Source organism: Salmo trutta, chromosome 35, assembly GCF_901001165.1.
Source record: "Salmo trutta chromosome 35, fSalTru1.1, whole genome shotgun sequence".
Taxonomy (NCBI): Eukaryota; Metazoa; Chordata; class Actinopteri; order Salmoniformes; family Salmonidae; genus Salmo; species Salmo trutta.
This window is the reverse complement of record NC_042991.1, coordinates 4680219-4686476: the sequence shown is the minus strand read 5'-3', so window position 1 is coordinate 4686476 and position 6258 is coordinate 4680219. Positions and strand designations below refer to the sequence as shown.

The 6258-nt window shown below is 42.2% G+C and overlaps 1 long non-coding RNA gene across 1 annotated transcript; it reads right to left on the bottom strand.

Moving 5' to 3' along the window:
* Positions 1-267: 267 nt before the first annotated feature.
* LOC115175214 (uncharacterized) lies at positions 268-1024 on the bottom strand. Its single transcript, XR_003871936.1, has 2 exons — positions 803-1024; positions 268-462 (listed from the first exon to the last, which is right to left on the bottom strand). It is a non-coding gene; the product is annotated as an uncharacterized LOC115175214 (long non-coding RNA).
* Between the last annotated feature and the right edge of the window lie 5234 nt (positions 1025-6258).

Here is a 6258-nt window from a genome sequence, read left to right as displayed (position 1 = left end):
AATCCCAGACCCCGTCCCCGCAGGAGGCCTTTTGCCTTTTGGTAGGCCGTCATTGTAAATAAGAATTTGTTCTTAACTGACTTGCCTAGTTAAATAAAGGTTTAAAAAAATACATTTTAAAAAGCCAGGGACTCGTCAGTAACTAAAACACAACATATACTGAAAAAAGCGCAAATATTTTTTCAAACTAATGATAGGCAGCAACATAACACTGTCACATTTGCCTGTTGGCTGTTAAATGTTTGTTAATCAATGATCAGAAGTTAGTTTATCTTCACCACATGCATTTCCTTTTTATTTTATTTAACTCCACCCCTCATAGCCGGCATTGCTGTCTCTTTTGAGCAGGTACTTCGGTGTATATGCTGGGTGCAAATGGATGAAATTGCCCACCCGGGCAAGAATCGGGCGTCCCACTCGAAAACCCCAATCTTCTTCCCCCAGACCAGTGCAGTACATCATCTGCAATGAGATGAGAGAAGGAGAGGACACAGACTTGCATAACCTTTATCCCAAATCAACACCTAGGTCTAGACCCTATTTCCGAGGCACTGTAGATCTGAGAGGATTGGAAGCTAGATGGTGGAATAGCGCGGTGTATGCAAGTGTACTACTGCCTTGAGGACCGGGATTTTGTTGTGCATGGAGAGTGCACGCCTCTGCACTGCAGTATCATAGGATCAGCCTCCCTTCAGTTGATACCACTCTCTCAATAGGTTGGCAGGAGCAATGCGAGGCCTTAAGATACAAGGCCTACGGTATAAGATGCAGTATTATATTACTCTTTCTCAATTTGACTTACCTCGATTCCTCACGTTCTCTTTCCTCGCCCCATTTTCAACACGGATTAGCGGGTTAGATCAGATGTTGCTCCCTTCGACCTTTCTCCTCCATTGCATTTTAAGGAGGCGAGGAGAGAGGATGCGAGCAATTGACGAAGGGCCACACACCGGTGGCATTCCTGCCTGACTACATTGCAGATGCATGCCAGATCTCACGCCGGGGTAGGTGTTAAACATATCAACTAACCACGTCACGTGATATAGCAATCTGATGCCTGACCGTGCAGTTCATGACGTGGCGCACAACCATTGGTTGACGCAATGCAACGTCAGCAATGTAATCAGGAAAAACACCATCACGTAATTACTCATCCTCCCAGTCACACAATCACGCCAATATACATGACTGGGTGACATGATAAATAAATGTAAGCAACTGAATAGAATGGAAATAAATAATATTATACAACGGCCATTACAAGTTAAGTGTACATTCAGCAATGTGACATTACCATGAGCAGTGGGGCGACTTCTGTAACAAACAAAGAGCGAAGCGAGAGGCGAAGCTCGTCAGCATTTGCTGTCACCCAACCTCCATGCTACAACAGAGTGAAGCAAACTCCTGTGCACAAGCACAGATGCTTGCCAGTGTATGTGTGTTGAGTGCAGCAACTTGCTCTCACTCGGGCAATGTCTTTGTTTTACACCACTGCTTGTTGTGCCGTGTCATATTGCTGAGTCCCAGTAAAGTATCAACGCATAAACATACGCATCCACTCACTCATATATCAGGAGGCGACTACTCTGAATATTGCATTCGCAGTACGTAACCTTGGACTTCAATTGAATCAACATAAAAGCATAAGTAAATGTGTGCTGAGTTTGAAATGGTATTCACTCATCACTTTGTTGCTGGCACTCCTCCTGTTGGTGGTCACCGTCTTGTCTGTAGCCTACTTGACTTTTCATCTTGGTGTACGCCAAATCTGACAAGTAAACAAAGTCACATTCAAGATATTGCTAGCGTAAATAAGTACAGTACAATGGACAGTGACTCCATCATCTACACTGAATGCTTTCTTAGATGAGTCTTTTAATTGTCCAGTTATTTTACATCAGTGCAGATTACACGTACACGTGTAGCAGTTCACAGTTCGCATAGCAGTCTACACTCTATCCGGATTAAGAGAAGGACAAGAAGGCGTAGGCACAGACTAATAGTATGTTCCCCTGACTGACTGGAGTTGCACTTACCGAAGTGATTTCAGTCATTCCAGTGGAATGGATCTTTAATGGTGTTAAACAAAGAAGGGCAACATACTGGTTATGATTGAGGCATCTGCTAATACAAATTAAGATAATTGATGGCACAAAGTTAACATGAAAATACACGACATATACAAAAGTATGTGGACACCCATTGAACTTAGTGGATTCAGCTATTTCAGCCGCACCCGTTGCTGACAAGTGTATAAAATCGAGCACACCGCCATGCAATCTCCATAGACAAACATTGGCAGTAGAATAGCCTAACTGAAGAGCTCAGTGACTTTCAACGTGGCACCGTCATAGGATGCCACCTTTCCAAAAAGTCAGTTCGTAAAATTTCTGACCTGCTCGAGCTGCCCCGGTCAACTGTAAGTGCTGTTACTGTGAAGTGGAAATGCTCAGCCGAAAAGTGGTAAGTCACACAAGCTCACAGAATGGGACTGCCGAGTGCTGAAGAGCGTAGCAACACTCACTACCGAGTTCCAAACTGCCTCTGGAAGCAATGTCAGCACAAGAACTGTTAGTCGGGAGCTACATGAAATGGGTTTCCATGGCAGAGCAGCCGCAAACAAGTCTAAGATCACCATGCGCAACACCAAGTGTCGGCTGGAGTGGTGTAAAGCTCGCCGCCATTGGACTCTGGAGCAGTGGAAACACGTTCTCTGGAGTGATGAATCACGCTTCAACATCTGGCAGTCTGATTGACACATCTGGGTTTGGCGGATGCTATCTGCCCGAATGCATAGTGCCAACTGTAAAGTTTGGTGGAGGAGGGATAATGGTCTGGGGCTGTTATTCATGGTTTGGGCTAGGCCCCTTAGTTCCAGTGAAGGGAAATCTGAACGCTACAGCATACAATGACATTCTAGATGATTCTGTGCTTCCAACGTTGTGGAAACATTTTGGGGAAGGTACTTTCGAATCAAATCAGATTTTATTTGTCACATGCGCCGAATACAACCTTACAGTGAAATGCTTATTCACAAGACCTGAAACAACAATGCTTTAGGAATTCTTTAAGAAAAAAAGTGTTAAGAAAAAAATATATAAGCAAAAAATAGGAAATAAAAATAAATAATTAAACAGCAGCAGTAAAATAACAATAGTGAGGCTATATACAGGTGATACTGGTACAGTCGAGGGGCACCGGTCAGTCAAGGTAATTGAGGTAATATGTACATGTAGGTAGAGTGTTTAACATGACAATGCCCCCGTGCAGAAAGCGAGGTCCATACAAGAAATGGTTTGTCAAGATTGGTGTGGAAAAACTTTACTGGTCTACACAGAGCCCTGACCTCAACTCCATAGTGTAATTTCTTAATCATTGTACCTAAACTGTATGTGTAAACATGTATACGCAGGGCCCAGCTGTAAAAGAGACCTTGGTCTCAGTCTGTTCCTTGTTGAAATAAAGGTATAATAATAGAAGATCTTTAGGATGAATTGGAACGCAGACTACGAGCCAGGCCTAAACGCCCAACATCAGTGCCCGGCCTCACAAATTATCTTGTGGTTGAAGGGAAGCAAGTCCACGCAGCAATGTTCCAACATCTAGTGGAAAGCCTTCCCAGAGGCGTGGAGGCTGTTGTAGCAGCATGATGGGGACCAACCAAAATATTGCGACCAACCAATATAAATGCCCATGAATTTGGAATGAGATGTTCGACGAGCAGGTGTCCACATACTTTTGCTAATGTAGCGCTTGTCTGTCTTACCTCTTGATGTGATTTCTTAAAGCTTGGCTCACATTCCTGGTTTTGCTGGAAGTTGATAGAAAAACACCCATAGATAGGCCCATACCACAGAAGCCTCATATTCACATGGAAGAAAAACTGTGAATAAACAACCTATCATGTGATCAAGTCCCTTCCCTTTAGACTATACATTATTTGAGTAGGTGGAACACACAGAGCAAACTTGGTCCTCCTCACTGTGGTCTGTGCTTGCCAGTCCTCTTTCTCGAAAAGAGCAGAGGAATAAGTGAATAGAGGAAACAGTTTTGCCATCCATATTCCCTGAGGAATCCATAAGGCAGATATCTTATTTCAAGGTGTGGTGTGGATGCAGCTGGGAACATAGGGCCGCAAGGGTAGTGTCACTGACTAGACTTTCACAATTCTAGAAGTAGCTTGAAACTAGGCCTTTCAAATTATGGTACCAGCTGATCTCTATACTCCTGCCTAAAAACAACATTGTGCCAACTTGTGGTACAGTTTGATCAAACAACTTTTGTAAACCTTTCTCTACAATATTACAAGTAATAACACTTATCATGTAAAAGATATTAATAGAATACAATCTAACACCAATCAGAACATTTTGAATGCATCATATCAAGCTAAACCAGCTAGCTAACTATTATAGTATAGAGATTAAGAGATTTGGAAATGTCTTGCGCAGTGGCTTCAACACAGTGCCCCTATCCGTCATCTAGTGTATATATAAATCATTGGTCTGGACACACACAAATCCGATGTGGTCACTTGTAACTTGCTGTTTGGACAGTCAGTATTCCAAAACAGGTTTGAAAAACAAAACTGATTTGAACATTAAGGCCTGCAGTGTGAACAAGGCTTAAGTAGACCAGACCCAGCTGCAATCGCACTGGTGTCTATGCGAGAGCCACCCCCTTAAGTAGACAATGGTAAAAAGCCTGAGTGAACTTCATTTACACACCATTTACACACCTTCATTTACACACCACTTTTGGTTTTCCTACCGGGCTTTGCCAATGCTCTGTAAACTCTGATGGGGAGAGTACCCATGTGGACTGATTCCACTCATAGCCTGGATCTGTTTCCTTAAGGCCTAGTTTTTGATTGAGTTCAATTTGATTTAGATTTATTGGGAGAAATTATTTTTATGTTTATCATTTTTGTCTGTATTAGTAGCCTAGGTATTTTTTGCCTCTTTTGCCTGGATTATTATTTATCCTAAACCCTTTCTACTGTCACAACCATTATTATGTGAATGAAACTACCTTTTTCGCACACACACACACACACTCAATCTCGGCATGACATCGATTTATCTAGCATCACAATATACAAAAATGTACATCTAGGCATTATCTTTCTGTCATACAGATGGTCAATGATGATGTATAGAAATTCTGGAAGCCGGTTTAAAATATTTGTGAAAAACAAAGAAGAGAAGAAAACATTTAAAAGTTGTGATTCAATTTGTTAATAAGTTAATAGCATACAGTGTTCTTTGCTGGGTGGGTGCTTTCATCCAAAGCGTCTTACACGGCCTTCCTTCAAGCCTAACAACATTTTCTCCCGTTTATTCCACAGGATGATTCTACTGAGGGGCTGCAGGTTACGTGCCTTTCACCCACTGCAAGCTTTCCATACTGATCCACCTTGGAGTTGAACCAGCAACCCTTTTTCAACCTTTAGCCCATCTCGTCTGGGGAGTTCAGATGCTAACACTGATTTAAATGCTTATAAACGACCGATCGGATATTTAAAAAATCATTAGTCAAGTTCATGTATATTAAAGTTAGTAATTACATAAATAGAAACATTTTTCCCCAGCTTGTGCAATTTGTTACTTAATGTGCAATTATACATGCTCCAAACGAAATATTACAGTATGTTATGATAGAGCATGATTGACTTGGTGGTTTTCTGATGATGTGTTAAAAAAGGCTTTAAGATGTCTCTACAGTAAAGGCTTCTCTTGGGTGAAGCGAAGCACTAAGTCAGCACACTGTAACATCTGGTTGGGTCACCTCCCTAGTTTAAGCCTGCCATTATGGTCGACAGATCTGGGCTCTCACTGTCTCTCGCTGTCTATTTTCATTTCTCTACTTGTAATTCCTGGACAAGAACCGACCATAACTGGCTTAGGATACAGCCCAACAATAACAAACATTTTTTTTTCTCCTCTCGTCCAGAGACCCCAAGTTAAACAACTCTGTGCGCTCCTTCTCTCTCTCCCCCTCTCTCAATTTCTCTCTCTCACTCCTTATTTTCAATCTGCTTCCACGTCATTTCCACCAGGGGTATGTCCTACTATGCAATTCAATGAACACTTAGCGCTTCAGTTCAGTTTTGCTTGGCACAAGGGAACAACTATGCATTCTGTACAGTGGAAGTTGTTTTGTATCACCAAGTCGGTCCAATTAACGTTGGTACCTTACAACCAGCGTTGCTCCCCTCACACAAGGAGATTCATTCCCTACACGGCTTTGTAATTGCTG